The sequence below is a fragment of the Molothrus ater genome, chromosome 37, assembly GCF_012460135.2.
Source record: "Molothrus ater isolate BHLD 08-10-18 breed brown headed cowbird chromosome 37, BPBGC_Mater_1.1, whole genome shotgun sequence".
Lineage (NCBI taxonomy): Eukaryota > Metazoa > Chordata > Aves > Passeriformes > Icteridae > Molothrus > Molothrus ater.
The window spans coordinates 479694-503999 of NC_071664.1; the positions used below are offsets into that span (position 1 = coordinate 479694).

At 50.5% G+C, this 24306-nt stretch overlaps 1 pseudogene; it reads right to left on the reverse strand.

The window, feature by feature from the left end:
* LOC118700807 (zinc finger protein 850-like) overlaps positions 1 to 13699 on the reverse strand; it is a 105714-nt pseudogene extending 92015 nt beyond the window's left edge.
* Between the last annotated feature and the right edge of the window lie 10607 nt (positions 13700 to 24306).

Consider the following 24306-nt stretch of genomic DNA (forward strand, 5'->3'; position numbering starts at 1 on the left):
ACTTGTTTTCAAAATTTTAAAAGTTTATTGGTAATAAAATGGTTATAAAAATAGTAATACAATTAGAGTAATAATAATTTGGACAAGTTGAATTAGGACAATATGAGACAATAAATACAAAGAGTTACGGACGTCCGGGTACCTTTTTCTGGGCAGCACGAGCCCGAAAAAGGACACCCGTTAACAAAGGATTAACCCTTAAAAACAATAGCCTGTTGCATATTCATCCGCTTCATACATGATGCATAAATTCCGTTTAAATACAGGATTCTGTCTGGTCATCGGCAACTTCTTCCTCCAAATCCTAACAGCGCCTTGAAGGCGGGAAGAAGTTCGTTTCTTCTGATAAGAGTGCAATAAATTCTTTTTCTCTGAAAGATTTAGGTGTCCCGTGGCTGCTATCTCACTGCGAGTCCTTTCTTTTTAAAAAAGTATCCTACATAGCATCGTTTCTATTTTAACAATTTTTATAACCTAAAACTATATTTAACACAGTACTTAAGAGAATTAATACAGCATTACTTTCTAACACAACACGTATAATATTATTTTTAATATTTGCAAAAAATCCAATCATAAAATACATGCATTTTTCACAATCCCCACTCTTATTCTTTGTAAATCATTTGGCTTGAGCAATATTTCTTATCTACTTGCATCTTCTGGACTATGCTGGCAAAATAAAAGAGGGGATTACACAAGGAAGAGATATAAAAAGAGTTGTAACACATAAAATGAAAGATCTTAATTTCTTCTAATACATTACCCCACCAGCTAGGTTTTAACATTGTTTTCTAATTATTTTGGACCGGTACCTGGGTAATTATATGCATATATATTTTTTTTTCTCTTTGATTTCTTTTGCTTTTGCTAGAATGACTTTTCTGTGGTCATCAATCTTCAACAATCTGATATATTAAACTTTCCACAAACACCCCCTTCTTTTGCCAATAAATAGTCTAAAGCCAGCCTATTCTGATACACTACAGGTTTTGTTTGGCTTAGCTGACTTGATATTAACTTTACTGCCTGGGCGGCTTTATTTGCTATCATTTCTATAACTGCTTGGAGTCTTGTAATACGACTGAATCGATAATTTGGGGTCAATACAGAGTTAAATTGCTGTGCTGGTTTTACCTTTATATTTACTATTTGTTTTTTTACCAAATCTTGAACTGTCTCTTCAAGATTAAATGTAAAATAAATCCATCTCTCTACATTTGGACATTCAATTCCAAATCTATTACCACTTTTTCCTAAGTTTCTTGTGATCTAATAATTTTCTCCTTTTTGCCTACAGGTTCTTAATTTGGATGGGTTATAACAGTGGCTGTTGACATAGGTGTGTGTAATAAAAGAGGAACTTTGGTTTCTTTCCACGTGATGCTTTCTGTAGCATTTGTGACACGATCTTGCTGGTATCCCAGAAGGGAAAAGAGAACAAATGAGTGCCAGAAACAGGAATAACAGAGCTCCATTATGGCTCCCACCTCCCATGCCTGTGAGGTTGCAACCCACAGCAGGTGTATTTGATCTTCTCAGTGGCAAAATACAGAGGCCAATCTGGTCTTGCCCTCTATTTCCTTGTCACTTTCTCTTAACTAGTTTCTAGGCAAATTGGTTTTGACACCCTTTAACTGTGGTCTCTCACCGTTCTTCAGGTATCTCTCATTCAACAGGCACTAATAATTCCCATCCACAAAACAAAGTTATTACTTTAACACTTTTTGCACTAAGAGCATAAATTTTGTGAACCACAATACTAATTATTCCCACAATTCAAGCATTTACTTATAACCCAGCTAGCATGTCCAGTATTGGAATGAATCAAATAAAGTTTACTAATGGAAATAGTAATTCCCCTTCCCCCCTGTACAATTCACAGGCTAAGGTCAGAATACAAAAACAGTCTTGATCTTTTTATCTGAAGTATTCCTCCCCAAAGGAGATGTTTTATTCAGGTACTGCTTGAAACCAGTGATATAAGCATTGTCTTACTTCTTAATTCAGTGTTATTCTTTGTACATTTCTTGGATCGTTTGGGTTTTTCTAAACTATTACCATTCAGTCCCCATTGGAAAGTCAGTTCGGTATCACCCGGTTTAAATGTGATAGTCCATTCTTCAGGTTTCTTCACAAGTCCTTTGATTCTGTTGGCATGAATTCACCCTCTTTCCATGATTCTGATTGTTGCTTCAGTAGTACCTGGAAAGGACTTCCTACTAGCATAGTAATAAAAGGAAGACAATACTGTATTGACTTCTACCATTCACTTTTCTTCCAAACTTTCTGGGTTTAGCTAAAAGCTTTCTCTACAGCAGCCTCTTCTTCTATCCAGCTGTGCTAATAGCTGCAGAGGCAAATTCTTCTTTCTTTGAGTTACAGTTAGTTAAATAAGAAAAGCCTGACCAATTTCAACAAGAGATGTATCACATCTATTGCTTTTTACTTTTTGGGCAGCATTTAATTGTTTTAGCCTTACAAACCCATTCTTCAGAAAAAAAACAACTTATTTTTAACAGCAAACAAAACACACAAAAGAAAAAAACTAAAAAAAAACCTTCTTACTTAAGAAAAACAACCTACTTTGTGAGGTTTGGAGAGTCATCAATCTCTGCTTTGATTTTATCTTTTAGTGCTAGCCCCCTCCCCGTCTTTTCAGGCCTTGCTGTCAATGCGTTCTTTGCCCTTCCCCCGGTGCTGCCACCTCGCTGCAGGGCCGGAGCAGGGGGGAGCAGCCACGGGCATGGGGACCCTGGGGGCAGCCTTGGGTCTCTTTTTCCCCCTCTCTCTCTCTCTTCTTCTCTCTCTTTCTCTTTCCTTCTCTCTCTCTCTAGTCCCGCTTACCGGGGCCGACGCTGCCATCCTGGGCTCGGGCCCCCGGCAGTCTGGGAGCCCCCCGGCAGTTCCGCCACGGAGCCAGCCCCGCTCCTGCCCGGCAAACCCGTGTGTCCCCTGCTGCCAGCACCGCCGCCGGGCCACCTCCATGGATCGGTGCCCGCCGCAGCCCCCGAGACCCCGCCGCTCCTAGGGAGCGGTCAGACACCTCCCAGCCTTGACAACCCCAAACTTGGCGTCCCCAGGTGCTCCTGACATTCTTTTCCTTTCTCTAGTCAACTTCTCCTCTTTTCTCTTCAAGGAGGGTCCGTCCTGCTAAACCCTTTCTGGACCCCAGTTCGGCATTGAATAACCTCCTAAACAACCATGTGTTAAGACACTTCCTTGCCTTTCATGCAAAAAACCCCCATTCACACTCCTGCTCTCTTCTAGCACCAAGATGTCATCCCTTCACATTCTGACATCTCAGAGTTTGCTAACCACCTCCCTACTTCAACTTCTCTCTTTCTTTCCTTCTTGCCTTTTTTTTTTTTTTGATTCAACACACCTCAGACGGTGCGAGGTGAACTTAACTAATTTACTTCTAAAAGTAAGCTTAGAACTTTCTTTTACTAGGATTGCAGTAGCTATTATAACTTAAATACATACTGGCTAGCTGTGGCTAACTGGGTCTAACATCTTTTGATATATAAGCTACTAGATATTTTTTACTCTTCTTCACTCCTGAATTAAAATTTTATGAGCTATTCCATTTTCTGTATTTATGTATAAATGATAAAGGATTTTTCAAACAAGGGTAAGCTTAAAGCTAGTACTTAGGCTAGTTTTAACTTAACTCTTTTAATTTAACAATATCTTCTTTGGTCTGTTTTATATCATTTCCTTCTGTCAATTTTTTTCATACACAAATTTTGCTACCTGTGTGTATCCCTCAATCTATAATCTATAATATTTCAATAATCTAGGTAATTTTCTGATCTCCCTCTTTGAAGAGGGAGGGAGAAGGAATAAAATTCTTGCAATTTTCTCATGGTTGGGTTTCCAGCTACTTTTATTTATTAAGTGTCTAAGATATTTTACCACTGGGTAGTGAGTCTGAGTTCTTTTATTAAGCTCCCTTAAATCTTGTACTAGTCTATAACTCCCATCAGACTTTACTGGGGGAATAGGGATATTATGAGGAGACATACAAGGTTCTAATGCCCCATCCTTTATTAGTCCTTCTATTACTGGCTTCAAACCTTCCTGTCCCTCTAAAGATACAGGATACTGACGTACAAGTATGGGACAATCTTCTCTCTCAATTGTAACCCTTATGGGGTTGATATTTAATCCTCTCCTATCTCCTTCTCTAGCCCAAACTTCTTTGTTGATTTTTTTTCCTTCATCTTCTTGGCCTAATTTTAGAACCCTAGCTGTCATTTTCCCATTTTCTGATATAACTCCTATTCTTAATTGCACTTGTAAGACTCTTCCCAATAAATTGCTACCTGCCCCTGGGACCAATAAGACATCTCCCATCCAAATTCTAGTTTCTTCTCTCAATTACCACATCTTTAATGACGAGAAATGTAAAACTTTCTCTTTTTGCCTCTGTTGCTTTCACCATATGTTTGCTCACACTGTAACTTTTTGGAACATATAACAGGCAGGTTCTCTCTGCCCCTGTGTCTATTACAAATTCTAATTCTTCTTCTTGGGGACCCACTTTTAAAGTTATCACAGGCTCCAGATGGTATTTGTCCCTCAAAAAAAAAAAAAACGTAGAGCTTATGACCTCCCTATTCCTCCTCTGTGCCCATCTCTTTAAAGATTTTCAGATCTTCTGCTTACTTAGGACCATTTTCCTATTTCTCTTAAGTTTGTTTATCTATTTAGTTGGAGTTTCTTCTTTCTCCTCTAAAAGCTGTCCCTCAAAAACCTTTTGTTTTTGCATTTCGCCTTTGATATGCTGTCTCATTTATTCCCTTGGTTATGTAATTACGATAATTATTCATGTGTTTACACCCCTCCTCAATATTTTAACTTTATTTAGGAGGTACAGTTGACATTTTGTCTTCTCTGGGGGTCCCCGTGGATTATCTTTTTCCTAAGCTTTTATTTCAGTTGCTCTGATTAATTACCTTTCTTCTTGAGAAAAATATTATTTTCATTACAGACCGCATTTCTTCTCAAGTATAAATGTTTGGACCTAAAAATTGGTCTAATTGTTCAGCTATGCCTATGGAATCCTCTAAAAATCCCTTTTATTTATTTCTTAAAATTTCAGACCTCAGACAAAGTCAAAGGAGCATTTACAAACTCTGGTCCGTCCCTTCCTATGAGAACCTCTCTTAATGGAAATAGACTAATCCCTTTATCCCATTCTTTTGGGATTTTTATCTTCTATAGCCTTTCTCCCATATTTTTAGGATGAATCAGGAGAGGGCTTTCTTTTAACAGAACTTTTAGTGTTTCGATAAGGTGATTCCTTTAGAGAGTTCCCCTGAGCAGCCGGAGCTGTAGTTACCAAGGGAACGGAGCTCAGGGCAGGACGGGGGACTCGGTACAGCTCAAGGTCTGGGTGTTCCAAAGGCGGGATTCTGCAGGGGGAATCACCCGAGGGGATGGGCACAGCTCTGGGTCTGGGTGTTCCAAAGGCGGGGTCTGCAGGGGGAATCGCCCAAGGGGCTCGGCACAGCTCCGGGTCTGGGTGTTCCAAAGGCGGGGTCTGCAGGGGGAATCACCCGAGGGGCTCGGCACAGCTCAGGGTCCGGGTGCTCCAAAGGCGGGGTCTGCAGGGGGAATCGCCCAAGGGGCTCGGCACAGCTCAGGGTCCGGGTGCTCCAAAGGCGGGGTCTGCAGGGGGAATCGCCCAAGGGGCTCAGCACAGCTCCAGGTCTGGGTGCTCCAAAGGCGGGGTCTGCAGCCGGGATCACCCGAGGGGCTTGGCACAGCTCAGGGTCCGGGTGCTCCAAAGGCGGGGTCTGCAGCCGGGATCGCCCGAGGGGCTGTCGTTGAAACTCTTTTTGGTCAGCCTCTCAGGAGAGCTCTTTACCTCCTTAGCAAGGTGGACTGGAAGGTGAATACATTCAAAGTCACAACCGGCCAGCTCACGCAATCTTAACCTGGCCTTCCAGATCAGCTGAACTATCAGCTCCTGTGGCTGTGTGATGGTTTTGGATCGCTGATGGGAGAGGAAAACCCTCTCTATGATTAGAAGTGGATCCTTTTCTACTTCAAACCACTGGAATATCAACCTGTGTGTATGTGGTAACTTCCCCAAAACAATGAATTCGCAAGGCAACTCAGGCTTATAACAATGAGCCTGCCTCTCAGCCAAAGCCTTCTGCACTTTTTGGAGGGCGGTTTTTGCCTCCGGGGTCAGTTCCCTGGGAGAGGCTAGCTCTCTCTCTCCCTTCAGTAAATTGAGAAGGGGAGCTAGGTCCTTGTTGGTGAGACCCAGCCAAGGCCTGACCCAGTTCAAAGACACAAGGAATGGAGATCTGCTAGGGTTTTGGGATCAGTCTTAATTTCCAATTTCTGCGGAACAATGGTCTGCACAGTGATTTGCAAGCCCAGGTAATTCCAAGGTGGCATCCTCGGAACCTTGTTTTCCTGCAGCTGGAATCCAGGAGAGGTTAAAACTTTAACCACTAGGTCAAGTGTGTCTTGGAGTATTGTGTCATTGGGGGCACAAGCAAGCACATCATCCATGTAGTGTAGCATGATTGCCTCTTTTTTCTGGGCGTGCACTGGGGACAGCAATGAAGCCACGTACCCCTGGCAGATGGATGGACTGCATTTCATCCCCTGAGGCAATACTTTCCAGTAGTAGCACTTCATTGGGGCTTTTTGGTTGGTGGTGGGAACCGAGAAGGCAAACCGTGGTGCATCCTCCGGGTGTAGGGGAATATGGAAGAAACAGTCCTTGATGTCTAGGACAGCCAATTGCCAGTTTTGGGGGAGCATCGTTGGGGAGGGCATCCCTGGCTGGAGAGACCCCATGTCCACAATTCTTTTGTTTATTTCTCTTAAATCATGGAGAAGCCACCACTTATCCTTCCCTGGCTTTTTTATTACAAAGACCGGGGAATTCCAGCAGCTAGATGTCTCTTCAATGTGTCCTTTAGCCAATTGTTCTGCCACAAGCTCCTCGAGTGCCTCTATCTTTTCATCACTGAGTGGCCACTGTTTTACCCAGACTGGGTCATTTTTCAGCCATGTTAACTTGTGGACCAGAAGCTCAACAGTGACCGCTTAAAAAAATCCTGCGGTGTCTTAGGGATGACCAATTTGACCCCCCAGTGGGACTTGGTGTCTCTACCCCACGAGGGAGCTTTGTAATTAGTAACAAATGGACGGACACTGGCCAACTTTCCATCTGGTCCCTCAATTTGCACAATGCTCTCTGATATCTTTGCCAATGTGAATCCTCCTACACCTTGGATTTGACAAGCCACGGGCTGCAAGTCCCAATGTGACGGCCACAACCTTTCAGGTATGATTGTCACATCTGCCCCTGGGTCAAGCAACCCTTCCACGTGGAGATGTTCTGTTCCACGGATTAGGTTGCAACCCATAATGGGTTTGTCCTCGCCAACCACTTCTGCTCAGTATACACCTGGTGCCTTGTCATCTACTGAAATTTCTGGTGGAATAGGAATGGCCTGGGCGATGATTTGCCCCTTGGCCAAATAGAAGGGTGGCTGTGGACAGGGCATCAGGAGAATGAGGTTAGGTATGTCCCCTTTGATGGTCATGGGAGCCACCTCAATCTCCATGGGTGTGTGTGCAGTGTCCCCAATAACAAAGTACTCACTGTCCAATCTTGTGCGATCTTTTGTCAAGCTCTGCAAGTCCTCTGGCAGGTCCACTCCAATGACCGTCCACTGGGTAGACCTGAAAGCAAAAGCTTTGGTGGACACAAGCTTGAAACGCTTGTGAGGCCACCAGATTTTATCCTGTAAATTGTTATTTTGTATTCCTGCACCCCGCTTCCCTTCCTCCCCATTTTCTGTTTTGAGGGAGGTTTCCCCTTCAGGGAAGCCCGCTGCATTTATGTCGTGGTGCGGGGCAGGTGCGCGCTGGCATCGGCGTTTTTTGGTGTGAGGGGTGCTTTTGTTGCTGGCTTTGGGGGCAGTCCTGGGCAAAGAGTCCTGGTTTTTTGCATATGAAGCAAATGACATGTTGAAGTTGTTCTGGTGACATCGGTTGTCTCCTCACTCCTGGAGATAGAGCTGCCACAGTCTCTGGGTTTGACGGCCTTGACCACACCTCCCACGCAGCAAACAGTTCTGCCTTCCTAGCACAGGCTTCCATCATCTCTGCTAGTGTAGGTGGGGGGTTGAGAGGCAGTCCCAGGAGCACCCTGCTGCAGACTTCATTGGAATTCCTCTGTGCCATCTCTTTCACTATCTCCATCTGTGTCTCGGAATCCCATACTTGTCTCTCAACCTGTGCACGGAGCCAGTCCACAAACTGCAAGAAACTTTCTGAAGGAGACTGTTTAATGTCAAGGAAACTACCACTAGCTTCAGCAGTTGGTAGCTGGTTAAAAGCCTTATCTGCAGCCTTTGAAATCTTATCTAGAAAGAATTTTGACAGCACCTGATCTTGGTCCTCAGGCTTAGCCCACTCCCCTTTGCCGCACAGATGTTCATAGGTAATGTTAGTATTCTCTAAATCTTTGGCACCCTGAGGGGTTTGCTTAAGTTCTTCCACGAGATCCCTGAGAGATCTCTTCCAGGAGCTTTCCCATAGATGGAACTCTGACTGGGTAAGCAGGCACTGGAAAAGATCTACAATGTCAGCAGGAACAAATTCAAGGGATGTTAATGTAGCTCTCATCATGCTTCTAAAAATTTCACTATTTGTCCCAAATTCGAATTGACTTTTACATAACTCACATTTTGAGTGATATGAGGGCTGGTAGGATCTAGGACCAGCCCTACCACCTGTGTATTGAACAGAGGCTACCAAGGGGATGACTTCTTCCTTCCTGTTTTGGACCCCAGGATTTCTCCCTTCAGCCCCACCCCCGTGGGACCGGGCAGGGGGACCACCCCCCCTCCTCCAGCCCCACTGCCTTGGGAAGCAGGCGGGGAAACACCCTTCACCCCACCCCCATGGAGACTGGGAGGGGGTACACCCCCTGCCTCTGCCCCTCCCACCCTGGCGCCTTGGTAACTGGGAGGAGGGACATCCCCTCCCCCTCCCCCTGCCCCACCCCCGTGGGAATCGGGCAGGGACCCATCCCCCCAGTCCTCAGCCTCAGCCCCCAACCATCGGCCCCACCCCCCCGGCCCTCAGCCCCACCCCCCAGCCCTCAGCCCCACCCCCAAGCCCTCAGCCCCACCTCCCCAACCCTTGGCCCCACCCTCTTGGGACCCAGATAAGGGGGCATGGAGAACAGGCAGGGGGGCGGGGAAACCATTGGAACCAGGGGTGGGGTCACAGGATGATGTAAGGGGGCGGGGAAACAGCATGATGTAATGGGGGGCGGGGACACAAAGGCAAGGGGAAGAGCGTCCAAGGGAAGGAAGAGGTTGTGGGACCGGAAGGGGTCGGGGGAGGGGACAGGTGGGCAAAAGGGATTGTGGGGAGAAGAAGGGTAGGGGGAGGGCTGGTGGATGCCGCCATTTTGGGCTCCGGCCATGCGGTCAGCAGTTTCCTGAATGCCAACCTTGTGGTCGCAGCCATTTTGGGAATGGGGGCGTTAGAACAGGACTTCGGGGTAACAGGAGCAAGGTTAGAGGGGTGCAGGGAAGGTTCTCTGTCAGCCTACGCACAACTGCCAGGGCCAGGGTACTGGGAGAGAGGCGGGAAGCCAGGGGAGCAGTGGCAGTGCCAGGTACCCTGAAATTGCCGGAAAGCCTCGCTGCTCTCTCTCAGTTCAGGGGCAGAGGGTTTAGGGAGAGGGGTAGGGGAAGCCGCAGGAGGGGAGATTTGCTCTGGCTGTCCTTTCAAATCCCTCTTCAGGACTTCTTTCCAAATCACCAGGAACACAGGGGAAAATTGAGACACCGTCCCATCTCCCTGTTCCACTTTAGCTGTTAACAAGGCTCCAATTTTATCCCAGGCAGAGACAGAATTAACATTCTGCTGGATAAACTGAGGGAAATGAAAAGATATCTAGTGAACAAACAGTTTCAAAACTGCTTTGGAAACCGTAACATTTCCACTACTTAGGGTTTCTAAAATTAGGGTATAAACGCTCCTCTGTGCCGCAGAAAACTTAGCACCCCTATCTGCTTCCTGCAGCACGTAAATCTACCTTCTTTACAGTGAGCACAAACAAAACTGAAAGCACTGAGTCCACAGCCAATCCGGGAAAATCCGGGCAGCCTCTTCCCCACCCCTTCTCCCCGGGGGAGAGACAAGCTGCTTGCGTAGAGACCGCGCGGCTTTTAAAATGGCAAACAACAGCTGCCAGCCCCTCCACCACGTGGATGCCGCATGGGCGGCTGGAGTGGGTCCGCGCCGCCTGCCGGGTCCTGCCCGGGCATGTCCGCCCTTGGCAAAAACGCAAGCTGCAGACACTCTGCCACCGCCCGCGCTGCCGCAGTGCTGGAACCTGCACGCAGCACCGGGTTTAGCGCGGGAACACGCCGCTGGGAACGCGCTACCCCAAAACAGCGCGCAGGCATTGTCAGAGTGCCGGAGCCACCCTGCCTGCGCTGCCGCACAGGAAACGCAAACCATCTTCAGGACCGGAGATTTTCCTGCACCGGGAGCTACCCCCAACCTCTAAGGGCCCCCCTGGGGTGCCCCTAAGACGTGTGGGGAATACTCACCCCGCTTGGGGACTTGGCTGGCTGGGACAAGTGTAAAGAAGTCCTTGTCCGGGATCGGCCCACCTTGGGCTTTGTGGGGTCACGATCCCACCCTCTAGCCTTCTTGTCGACAAAAACACAACAAAGAAGTCAGAGGAAGGTGGAAGTCTAAAAGCTAACGTAATCCACTCATGGAATTACCAGCTACTTCCTGGCCGTCATGGGAGACGAACACGTGGGCGCCACCTGCAATAATCCGTGGTTCTCTGGGCTTTGTATGGGTCCAATCCGGCTAGCTGGAACCCAGGCCCACAAGGACCTGCATGGACTGAAGACAAAAGACAAAGAGCGCTCTTCCAGCACGTGGGGACGAGTATCCTGTTTATTGGCTTGTGATGGGACACTGCTGGCTGCAGCGACCACCCAGGTGGCAAAAGAGGCCGAACCTTTACCTGCAGTGGGGTTTTATCCCCCAGGGGAAAGGGGGCGGGGAAAGAGGACCGTGGCCAATGGGATCCCATTGGGGAGGGGCGAGGGGAGGGGTATCCATGGGGCAGACCACCAGGTGTGTAGAAAGGAGTGCATGGGGAGAAACGATGTGATGAGGAAGGGGGAATAATCTACATGACATACGCAGTACAAAATTCCTGTTACCCAGTGCAGAACAACTACTAAATAAACTATTTAGTGCAATACAACCAAGTCCCATCCATGGCCTTGTCTTCTCCCTTCAACTCACTGTTTATGCTTTTTGGGCCTGAGCGCGTAACAGTTGTCCTTGTATTCTTAAGCTGGAAAAGGATCGTTTTGTCTAACTACCCTGTGAAGAGAACTTACTAACAATTAATACAAAATTCAGAGTTACACAACAAGGCAGTATAGAATCTGAAAAATATGAAAGCTAAAACTTAGGGCATCACCCCCATGTCACGCTCCATGTCGGTGTCCTCCCATGTCTCCAGCTATTTCCATGTCCCCCCTTGTCCCCACCCATGTCATTGTCCTCCCATGCCCCCATCCATGCCTTAGTTCAATGTCTTTATTTTTACCCCACCTTCAGGAGTTTCAAAGGGATGAACAGAAAGGAAATAAAAATCAAGGCCAAAACAAAATTATTTACATGTCCCTGCCAGCAGAGCATCCATGTGCTTGGGTGGGTGGGAAGAACCTTTTTTGGACGGGTTTCCATCCCACTGTCTCCAAAATCAGGGGTTTTTCCCCAGTCTGTCCTCATTTGGCTGTGAAAGACAGTCATGGGCCATGGAGAACTAAAACAATGGATTTATGTTGGAGAAGACCTGCAAGGCTATCCAGTATTCCTCAATGCCACTAGATGATGAAAAAGGTGAGATTTTTCTACAGTCAGAAGTTGACCAATCTGCTCTCCACAAGGGATTTCTGATGTTTGTCTGTGGATGTGTGCAGGTGCCCATGGGGAGCCAGGAGGATGCGGAGCCCTCCAGCCAGGTGTCTTCCCAACACAGATCACCGGCACCATGGGTCACCAGGCCTCTGCCCACCGGCGCGCGCTGGGGATCATCCAGTGTGGATCCCATGGGGGATGGAGCTGGAGGAGCACAGGAAACTCTCCCTGCATGCGGGGCACTCGCAGGGCTTCCTTAGTGCTGGCTCTGCTGGTGTCTACTCAAGATAGAGCTCTGTGAGAAGCTCTTCCCACACTCTGGACACTCATAGGGCCTCTCCCCGGTGTGGATGCGCTGGTGGGTCACGATGGTGGAGCTGTCCCTGAAGCCCTTCCCGCAGTCAGGGCAGCGAAAGGGCCGCTCGTCCTTGTGAATCCGCTGGTGCCTGACAAGATGAGAGCTGCTCTGAAACCTCTTCCTGCATTGATCACATTCATAGGGCTTCTCCCCTGTGTGGCTCCTCTGGTGGTAGATCAGGTGGGAGCGCTGGCAGAAGCTCTTCCCACACTGCCCACACTCATAGGGCCTCTCACCGGTGTGGATCCTCTTGTGGACAATCAGGTTCGACTTCTGGGTGAATCTCTTCCCACACTCAGGACACTCATAGGGCCTCTCCCGGGTGTGCATGCACTGGTGGCTGACAAGGGAGGAGTTGTGCTTGAAGCCTTTCCCACAGTCAGGGCAGAGGAAGGGTCTCTCCTCTGTGTGAGTGCGCTGGTGCCTGAGGAGATCAGAGCTGGTCTGAAACCCCTTTCTGCATTTATCACACTGGTAGGGCCTCTCCCCGCTGTGCCTCCTCATGTGGACAATCAGGTGGCATGTCCGGCTGAAGCTCTTCTCACACTCCCCACACTTGTAAGGCCTCTCCTCGGTGTGGCTCCTCAGGTGGACAGTCAAGTTGAATCTCTGCCTGAATCTCTTCCCACACTCCTCACATATATAGGGCCTCTCCCCCATGTGGATTCTCATGTGGCACAGCAGGTTGCATCTCCGGCTGAAGCTATTCCCACACTCCTCACATATATAGGGCCTCTCCCCCGTGTGGATTCTCATGTGGCGCAGCAGGTTGGATCTCTGGCTGAAGCTCTTCCCACACTCCTCACATATATAGGGCCTCTCCCCCGTGTGGATTCTCATGTGGCACAGCAGGTTGGATCTCTGGCTAAAGCTCTTCCCACATTTCAAGCACTTGTGGGGTTTCTCCTTACACTGAAGCTGCTCATGGACCCTCAGCTCTGAGCTCCGGCCACCTCCCCAGCCCAGGGAGGGTCTTTCCTCCTCAGATCCCCGTGATCTGCGTTTGCAGTCCCTCCTTGTGAGGGATCTCCGAGGTTTTTCCTCCCAATTGGATTCCTGTGCTGTGGAGCCACTCAAAACGGCCTCTTCCACGAGGTTCTGCTGTGTTGACTCATCCTCCCTGCTCTCCATCATCAGCTCCTGGTCTGGGGGAGGAAGGACAAGGAGAGGATGGGATTTGCCTCCGTGCCACAGGGAAGGGCAAGGAGATGCCCCCAGTGCGTCCCCAGCAGGACAGCTTTGGCAGCAGGGTTGTCCTGCAGCCGGGGGCTGTGCTGGGCTGGGAGATGGAGCAGGAGAGAGGGGGAAAGGGGCACTGACTTCCTCCTCACCTGCCTGGGCCTCCCGGGCCATCTTCCTCTTCCTCATGGCCTCCTTCTCCTGCATCGGGCCAAGGTTTGGGAATGGGAAATCCTGGTTTGGGGGAAAACAAGGGCTGAACGCGTTGGGTTTCATGGTCCCGCTGCCTGTCTTGGTTTGAAAAACAGGTGTCTGCTAAGGAAGGCAGAGCCTCCCTTAAAATTGAAAATGTAAACCCCCTCCCTCCAAATTACTATAATTTTGAAATTAAGGGGCACTCAGGGAAAGATATGGAAATAGGAATAACAGTTCTTTGCTAGGAAAAATAAAATGAAAATGCAGTAGTACAGAAAAACCACTGACAGAGTCAGAATCCAACCCGACAGCCTGTTAGTCCAATTAAATGGTCTCTGCTGTCCTCCTGGTGTGGCAGATGTGGTTCTTTTGAAGCAGTGATCCTGCAGAAGGGTGTAGTTTTCCTCCAAAGGTCCAGTGGTGGTATAGATAGGTCTGGTCTTCCTTGGTGAATCCAGTGGAGAAGAAAAGCTGCTCCTCTGGGAATCCAGTGGAGAAGAAAAGCTGCTCCTCTGGGAATCCAGTGGGAAAAGCCTGACTGTGGTGTTCCAAATCTCTGATTATATGCAGGTAGGGATGCTTTGCTCCTCCCCCTGGGTGGGGCATCTCACAATGGGATGATGTAATTTTATCAGTCATGCAGTGAGGCTCAATGGCCCATTAAAGGAAGATATCTCCCTGAAAGGGAGGATTGTCAATGGGGCTTAATGGCCCGTTAACAGAAGATATCTCCCTGGAGGGGTTGTGGAAGAGAGAAAGAAAACTGCCCAGTTAATAGAAGATAACTGCCCCACCTCTACCAGATGGCAATAGAATACACACCCCCACCCACATCTTGCATTTCCAACCTCAGACACTCTCCATTGCTCTCAGTAGCCCAAAGTGTGATCCCAGTTGCTCCCTTTTAACAGCAGTATGATCCCAGTAACCTCCAGTACGATCCAAGTCATGTACCACCATTCCCAGTATGGTCCAAGTATAATCCTAGTTGCATCCAATCGATCCCAGTATGGTCCCAGCTGCCCTCCAGCTACATCAACACAATCAGTCCCAGTATGATGTCATTTGCTCCCAGCGTGCTCCCAGTTGCTCACAGCAGCTCCCACTCACTCTCAGAATGATCCCAGCCATTCCCAGTATATCCCATTAGCCCCCAATATGGTCTCAATTGGCCCGGCAGGTTCCTACTCACTTCCAAAATGATCCCTGGATGATCCCAGTACAGCCCAGTTCCTCCCAGCCATGCCACTCCGGGCATCCCCCAGCCCTCTCTGTGTTCCCCCTTCCCAGATCGCCCGACAGGAGCCCCAGAAGCTGGAAGGCCTCAAGCAGGGTCCCCAACAAGCCCCAGTGTGGATCTGCAGCCCCCAGGTTTCCCAGTTTGCCTCTCCTTCTCCCTGGGCCGGGTTTCCCCCGGCCCCAGCGGGTGGGAGCAGCCAAGAGCCCCGCGCTGCCCATCCCGACCTGTCCTGGCTCCATCCCTGCTCCTGCCGCGGGCTGCGAGGGCTGCGGGACCGGGGCAGGAGGAATGGGATGGTGGAGCGGGGAGGGAGAAGCAGCGGGACCAGGGCTGGAGGGAACAAGAGAAGGAGGATGAGGAGGAGGTGTGGAGGAGGAGTAGGAGGAAGAGCTGGGATAGAGGAGGAGGAGCAGGAAGTGGCACTGGAGGGACCACACGCTCCAGCCCTTGCTGTGTCCGCAGCCCTCCCGGCCCCTGGGGCATTTCCCCCCCATATCTCAGGTGACCGCAGAGGGGGAGCTCACCCAAATATCCTGGGGGCTCCATGGGAGGGTATTTTTTTGGGGAGGGGGGGAATTTTGGAGCTCAAAGGACTCCAAAGCGAAGCCACAAATGCTCATTGGGGAGATTTTGGGGGTGTCCCGGGAGGTTGTTTTTCCATGGGGAAGGGCAGGAGAGGGGAGAAAAGTGGGACACCGAAGTGTGCAGCCCAGAGAGAGGAGACCGCCAGGATTCAGCCCGGAGAGGGGAACACCCTGGCGAGGGGGAAGCCCTGGAGCTCCCCACAGCCTGGAGCAGAGTCAGGGGAAACGGGAGCGCTGGGACCCCAAGAGCCCCGGAATTGCTAAGGGGGAGCCCAGAGAGGGGGAGCCAGGGAACCCCTGGGGGCTGCGGGGAAACCCCAGCAGCACAGAGAAGGGGGAGTCCCAGAGGCCTGTTTTCTCTTGGAAATAGGATTTCTCATATCCAAACTTCAGCGCAGTCTGTGGACCCTGTCTCTAGGAACACCCGCTGGTGTCACCTCGATACGGTGTCCCTGCTGCCTGCTGTCACCCTCTGGACCATGTCCCCAGTGTCCCTGTGTCCCCCCTGTCCTGGTGCCCACCGTGCCTGGCATCAACCCCTGGTCCATGTCCATCTTGTCTTATGTTGCAATACAAGATGTAACCAGCAGTATGTATTTTATCACCATCTGTTGAAACCAGGTGGAGCAGTGTTCTTTATCCCTTCCATGATCCATCCCTCCTAACTCCAGGGCAGATATTCTCTATTAATGGGCAAGCTGTTAAAACCAGGTGGGGCAGTTTATTTTTATCTTTTCCACAACCCATCATCCCTCCAGGGAGATATCTTCTGTCAATGGGCCATTGAGCCCCATTGACAATCCTCCCTTTCAGGGAGATATCTTCTGTTAATCGGCCATTGAGCCTCACTGGATGACTGATAAAATTAATCAACAGTTGGTGTTCCCAGAGACAGGGCCCAGAGACTGGGCTGAGGTTTGGAAATGAGAAATCCTATTTCCAAGAGAAAAACAAGGTATGAGAGCATTTTGATGGGCATTACACCTGCCCCTACCCATCTCTAGAAGTCACCAGACATTTTGTGTCCATAAAAATCTCCAGACCGCCAAGATTCTGCCCAAAAAAACCTCCAGACCACAAAAATTGAGTTGGTAAAATCCTCAGAAATACCATCACTAAGCCTTCCAAGACTTGAATGTCTCATGATTATTGCAAAAAAGAGCTCCCCATCATTTGCCCCGCTCGGGTCTCTCCACTTTGGACTTCTGGGGATTCTGCCTCTATTGAGGGTTCTCCTCTCCAGAGTCCCCACCCTCTCCAGGCTGTCCCAGGAATCCCCAGGGTCCCCCCTCTCTGCTCTTCTGACCTTGGGCTTCTGGGGCTCCCCCTTCTCTGTGCTGCTGGGGGTTCCCCGCAGCCCCCAGGGGTTCCCAAGCTCCCCCTCTCTGGGCTCCCCCTTAGCGATTCCGGGGCTCTTGGGGTCCCAGCGCTCCCGTTTCCCCTGACTCTGCTCCAGGCTGTGGGGAGCTCCAGGGCTTCCCCCTCGCCAGGGTGTTCCCCTCTCCGGGCTGAATCCTGGCGGTCTCCTCTCTCTGGGCTGCACACTTCGGTGTCCCAGTGTTCTCCCCTCTCCTGCCCTTCCCCACGAAAAAACAACCTCCCGGGACATCCCCAAAATCTCCCCAGTGGGCATTTGCGGCTTCGCTTTGGAGTCCTTTGAGCTCCAAAACTCCCCCGGCCCCCCTAAAAGTACCCTCCCACAGAGCCCCCAGGATATTTGGGTGAGCTCCCCCTCTGCGGTCACCTGAGATATGGGGGGGAAATGCCCCAGGGGCCGAGAGGGCTGTGGACACAGCAAGGGCTGGAGCGTGTGGTCCCTCCAATTCCACTTCTCACTCCTCCTCCTCTATCCCAGCTCTTCCTCCCATTCCTCCTCCCCACCGCCTTCTCCTTCTCTTGTTCCCTCCAGCCCGTTGCTTCTCCCTCCCTGCTCCTCCATCCCATTCCTCCTGCCCCGGTCCCACAGCCCTCGCAGCCCGCGGCAGGAGCGGGGATGGAGCCGGGACAGGTCGGGATGGGCAGCGCGGGGCTCTCGGCTGCTCCCACCCGCTGGGGCTGGGGGAAACCGGCCCGGGGAGAAGGAGAGGCAAACTGGGAAAACTGGGGGCTGCAGATCCACACTGGGGCTTGTTGGGGACCCTGGCTGGGGGCTGCCAGCCCCTGGGGCTTCTATCGGGCGATCTGGGAAGGGAGAACACAGAAAGGGCTGGGGGATGCCCGGAGTGGGGGCATGGGGAAGACTTGGAGTGCCGTCCAAGGCAGCAAGTGGCCCAGCTTCCCCCAAGAAGTGCTTGCCTTCCCAGCCCAGTGTGATGGGGCTGAGGGGGCCCAGCGGACATGGCTTGAGGGGCCACATCATCCTGGGAGGCCTTCGGCCCTGGCCCCAGGCTGCTGCGGAGAATAAAAACCCTTCTGAAAAACTCCAGAGTGGGTCCAGGACTCACAGGCAGCGTGGGCATGGCCTCAGTCTCTGCCATGGCCTGAGTGATGGTGTTGCTGGTGGCCATGCCCTCCATCAGGGCCATGTCAGCCTCCTTGCAGCCCTCATCAGTTTCCCAGTCTGAGCTGGCGGCCAGGTCAGAGGACGCTGTGCTGGCAGCAGCCTCTGCCCGCAGCTGGCCGGGCCTGGAGTCGGGCTCGGCCATGCCCTCGGGTGCGGGGCCACCGCTCTTTGTGCGCCGATGGTGCAGCAACCTGCGCAGTGTCTGCAGCAGAAGGAAGGGCGGCAAGAGAGGGACCTTCCATGGTCTGCTCCAAGCGCGGGGCCCTGCCGAGCAGTGCCGGCAGGCCCGGCCCAGGTGGGGATGGCCGCAGGTACCTGCGCTGCTCTGCGGAAGGGGCGACGGCTGCCCCTTCAAGTGCCTGAACTCCTGCCCGCGCTGACGGCAGCAAAAGCAGGCTGTTGCCAGCCAGGGAGCGGAGCCCTGTTCCCTCAGGAGGCTCTCCTCAGCCCCTTGCCCACTGTGCACGCAGCACTTCTGCCTGCCTGCCCAGAACGCTCTTGCCACAGCACAGCACAAGCTGGCCGGCTCTGGGCTCAGCACAGCCCAAGCACAGGTCTCTGCAGGAAGACACAGTGTCTCTTTTGCAGCCTTGCCCCGCAGTGATGGGAAGGGGCCCCTGCCTCTGGTCTCACTTGCTTGGCTTTCTGCCTGCATCTCAGGCAGGGGCTGCCTGATTCCTCGCTTGTGGGGAGAGCAGAGCCGCCGGAAGCGCGCCCAGCGTGCAGGCACTGCCCGACAGCGCTGCGGCCGCTGGGACGCTGGCACCCCCGAGTCCCAACCACTCCGCTGCCGCTGCTGCTTGATTTGCTTTTAGGCACAGACAAAGCTCACTGCTAGGCCACCATGGTCTCTGCTCCTGCCCTCTTCCTGTCCCTGTGTAGGGCTAGAGCATTGCTGTGCTTTCAGGAGGCTCTTGGTGGAAACTTGCGGCATTGCAAGCTCCTTTGCCCTGGCTGGATGCTTGCACTGGAATCCCTCACAGCTGGCTTCAGAGACACTCCAGTTGGCTCTTCTAAAAACAGGCTCCTTTTCCCCTTCAGTGTGCTGGGCACGGCCTTGAAGTCCACGCTGCTGTGCAACTGGAGCAGCGGGACAGGGACCTTTGCAGCCTGAGCTGCCCTTGTTCCTCTCTGTCTGTACACGGAACACAGCGGGGAGGAGAAGCATAGAATAATTAATCCGTTGTTTCCGGGTGTGTCATGTCTGGCTTCACCTGGCCCTCGCTGCTGGACCAACGGCGGCAGCCATGGCGTTTCACCCCAGAGGTACCTTTGGTCAGCTGGATGCTGCCGCTACGCACTCGGAACAAATCTAGGCAAAGTAGGAACTCAGTTTACCTCTAATGGACAAGGTTCAGGCGACCGTGATGAGCAAAGAGCAGATTCTATCATAGAGTCTTAATCCATAGTTTTATTTCAGCATGGTAGACCTCTGAAACAGGTCCCAAATAGAACCCGGCTGCATGGCCTCATCTGCTTTTAAGCCCCGGGGACAGGGGTGGGGAAGGGACAGGTGAGGGCCAACCAGGTGTGAGGAGGGGATGGCTCAAGGGATATAGACACTTGGACAGGCCAATGAGCCTGGACATTAGGGGCATCTTTTGAACTTCTGCCAACCACACGATGTCCCTGCTGGAATGTTAAGATTGATGGACAGCTCTTAGGCAGGAGGGCAACAGGGGCAGGGGGAAGGTTGGCACACCTGAGAGGTTGGGATAGGTGAAACAGGAAATCACACTGCAACATCTCCCCCTAGTTTTGTTTAAAATGAAGAGGACAGGGTTTTTGGTGCAGAGTGCTTGCCAAACCATGGTTGGTAACTCGGTTCCTCCTCTGCAGGAGGAACCGGGCTTTCAACTGAGGGTTCCATGTCATCCATTGGATCACTAAGGTCTTCCAAATGGTAAACTTCAGGAGGGGGAGATGACCTTGAAATCAACTTGAGAACCATGCCTTTGACTAGTCCAAAAACAATGCTAACAACTACAGCAACAGTAACTAATATAAACAATACTAAAAACACAGTTTTCAGAATAGATCCCAACGAGCCCGAGAGTCCGCAGCCTTTGAACAGACCACTCAGCCAGTGGTCAGTTTCTCTCTTGATGTCCAGGGTCTTTTGCCAAGGTAGTCCATACGTGCTTTGGGCTGAGGGACTATCCAGGAGATCCCTGGTGGGATTATCGCGAGCAGGATGAGGAGCAGGCTTGGTCTCATGGCGTCTTGAGGCTACAAACGAACCGTGGGATCTAAACTGGTACAAGGAACTTAAGGCAAACTATTCCAGATAGGAGGCTTAAATGGAATTTCCTCCAGAGAACGCGTGCGGCGTTTCCTTCTCCAGGCAGCATTGGCAACCCGGGGAGCTTCTGTCGATTTCTCTGAGACCTTGGGAACATAGGGCCTTACCCATTTGGAAGGAACCCACTTTAACCCAGAGGGGGTGGACACACAGGCGTATCCACGTCCCCAAGTAACCAATTTGTAAGGTCCTACCGTCTTCCAAGTCTTAGGGTCCTTTACTAAAACCGGAGGCTTTTCTTTCATCAACGTATGACTGCTCCCCCAAAGTGGCATAGGATGGGCGGGTTCAGTCTGCCAAAGGAACAATTCAGAAAATTGATTGTGAACAGCGCCCTGGACAACCGGATGTGGGGAGGTTCCACCTTCAGAACCTGTTGTTGCTGGTCCAGGACTCTTTTAATATCATGGTGAGTCCTTTCTACAATGGCTTGACCTGTAGGGGAGTAGGGGATGCCAGTTTTGTGCTCTACTCCCCATTGCTGCAGGAAGCTCCCAAAATCCTTGGATTTGTAGGCAGGCCCATTATCAGTTTTCAACTCCTTGGGGATGCCCATGAAAGAAAAAGCCTGTAAGAGTGCTTAATGGCATCATTAGATGACTCTCCTGTGTGGGCAGAAGCATAGACCGCTCCAGAAAAGCTATCTACACTAACGTGAACGTATTTCTGCCATCCAAATGACTGTATGTGTGTAACATCTGTTTGCCACAGTTCACAACTGTTCAACCCCCTAGGGTTTGCTCCCGTACTCACTGTAGGGAGTGCATGTTGTTGGCAATTTGGGCACGTGTCCACAATCGCTTTGGCCTGTTCTTGAGAGATGTGAAACTGATAAACCAAGCCAGGTGCATTTTGGTGGAAAAGCTGGTGGCTGATTTTTGCCTGTTCAAAAACATTTGGGAGAGTGGTCATCACTGCAGGTGCAGCAAGAGCATCTGCCCTTCTGTTGCCTTCAGCAATAAACCCTGGCAAGTTGGTGTGTGACCTGACGTGCATCACATAAAATGGTTGCTCCCGGCGAGTGACTAACTTTACAAGTTTTGAGAGCAATTTGAAAAGTGCGATGTTAGGCACTTCTTGCAGTATTGCTTGATCTGCCCTGGACACTGCTCCTGCCACATATGCAGAATCTGTCATCAGACTGAATGGTTCTGAGAACCTTTCAAAAGCCCGAACAACAGCAGCCAATTCAGCAACCTGAGGTGAACCTTCCACCTCAGCAATGTCCGTCTCCCACTGCTGGGTTTGAGGATCCTTCCAAGTCATAACGGACTTGTGGGACATCCCGGACGCATCTGTAAAGACAGTCAGAGCCTTTTTTAAAGGTCTCCTACTCTGAGCACTTCTCAATTTCAGAATAAATTGAACATCTTGTTCGAACATTTTGTGGGCAGGCTGGTGGACAGAAATTTGTCCTGAGTAGGAATCCAGAGCAAACTGCAACACTTCATTTTCTCATAACAATTGTTCCAATATTTGCATAGTATTTTGACCCAATTTTAACTCAATTGGAATGTGAATGCACTTAAAGTCACATCCTGCTAACTCCCTGATCCGGGTCCTTGCTTTCCGGATCAGTTCTGCTACCAGCTCCTGAGGCTTTGTCATTCTCTTGGACCTTTTGTGACTGAGGAAAACCCATTCTATGATCAAGACAGGGTTCCTCTGGTCCTGGAACTTTTTAGGTGTGTCCTTTGCCTTAGGTGTTTGTTTTTCCTCCCACTGGAAAATGATTCCATGGAGGTGTGGCAACTTACCTAAGATGATAAATTTGAATGGCAGGTCAGGTCGGCATCGGTGGGCCTGTCTTGTGGACATTGTAATCTGAACCTTTTCTAGAGCTTTCCATGCCTTTGGGGTAATAGACCTAGGAGCACCCGGGTCCTCTCCCCCTTTCAATAAATTGAAAAGAGGGGCAAGGTCTTCGTTAGTCAGACCGAGCCATGGCCTTACCCAATTCAAAGACGCACACAACTTGAGGACATCCACAAGGGTCTTGATCCTTGGATTGATTTCTAGTTTTTGAGGAACAATGGTCCTATTTCCAATTTCTAGGCCCAAATATTTCCATGGTGGCATCTTTTGAATTTTCTTTTCCTGGAGCTCGAACCCTGCAACAATCAATGCATTGATCGTTAGGCCAAGCACATGTGTGAGTAGATCATCATTGCGGGCACACACAAGGATCTCATCCATATAATGATAGATGATGGCCTTTTCTGCATCTGCACTCACTGGGGAAAGCAGGGAAGAGACATACCACTGGCAGATAGCTGGGGAAACCTTAAGGCCCTGAGGGAGAACTGTCCAATGGTACATTTTCATAGGGGCTTCCATGTTGATGGTGGGGACTGAGAATGCAAAATGCGGTGCATCGTCAGGGTGTAGGGAAATATGGAAAAAACAATCTTTTATATCAATAACAGCTAATTTCCAATCCTGGGGAAGCATTGTTGGGGATGGCATACCAGGCTGGGGAGAGCCCATATCTTCAATGACATTATTAATTTGTCGGAGGTCATGGAGGAGCCGCCATCTCTTTTTGTCAGCTTTCTGAATGACAAACACTGAAGAGTTCCACGGGGACGTGGTCTCCACAATGTGACCCTTTTTCAGTTGCTCTTCCACTAGCTCCTCAAGCACCTTTATGTTTTATTTACTGAGCAGCCACTGTTTCGTCTCAACTGGTTTGTCTGTTTTCCACTTCAATTTTTGGGCGGGGCGCTGTTGTTCAATGGCCGCTGTACAAAAATCCTGTGGGGAGTCTGGAATATCAATTGTGACACCCCACTGGGCCATTGAATCTCTCCCTAACAAAGGTTCCGAATAATCTAACACAAATAGATGGATATTTGCCAATTGTCCGTTTGGTCCCTGGATTTGGATGATGCTTTTGGATTGTCTCACCAATTGCAGGCCTCCTACACCTTGAACATGACCGGCAACGTTTTGCAAAGGTCAATGTGCAGGCCAGTCTTGTACTGGGATCACTGTGCAGTCTGCACCCGTGTCTACAAGCATCTCAATGTGTTTTGACTCCCCACCCCCACTGACATTACACCATAATTTGGGTTTATCTCTACCAATAACTTGGACCTGGGCGACTGTGGGCCCTTGTTTTTTGGTGCCTTCAGGCAAAAACGGCACAGGGATAGCTTGGGCAACAATTTGACCTTTGGGAAGAAACAGGGGTGGGTGGAAACAGTGCAGCCCGAGAACGAATTGCTCAGGATCTGATGCTGTCATTCCTGGAGCAATTTCAATCTCATGTGCTGTGTGTTTGGTGTCCCCAATGACGATGAACTTACAACGAATTCGGTGCCAAGTGCCATCCTGTTCTGGGTTGACAGAGACAAAATGCCAGTCCGTGTCTTTCAGGTGCCGAGCCGGGGGAGGGGCAGGCAGGGCCGTCCCGCTCCTCCGAGCTGGCGCCAATTCCAAAAGCGGCGAGAACACGCCGCAGAGTTAAAGCTTTACAGAGAATCACCTTAGCTCTGCAGGGCTGCGCAGCCTAAAATGCAAAGAGCAAAAAGGAACTCGTCTCACGGCAAAGACGGGTTTTTGAGGTTCTGCCCCCCCAAGGAGCAGAAATACTCACCGAAGTCGAAGCTATTGCTGGCAAAGTCAGGCAGGCTGGTCTCTTCACTTGAATAGGACCCCTTGGGCAGGGTTAGGGTTAGGGTTAGGGTTCCCCTATTCTCCCCTGGAAAACTCGCTCACCAGAAAGGAGCTGTTTTTCCAAAGGCGCAATGCGTTCCTCGAGGCTTTTTGTGGGATCAGTCCCAAGTCTCTCCGGAGAGCTGTGCAACCACAGCTCTTTCCAGTGGAAGCAAAGCTGCTGTAACGCTTTTCCAAGGTTCTGAAGTTCCTTTTGGGGCTGCAGGTTCGTGCAGCCGGACGTTGGGCCCCACTATATTAAATATTATACCCTGAATGTTTCGGGGGTGTGTCCTGCCTGGCTTCGTCTGGCCTCGCTGCTGGACCAAAGGC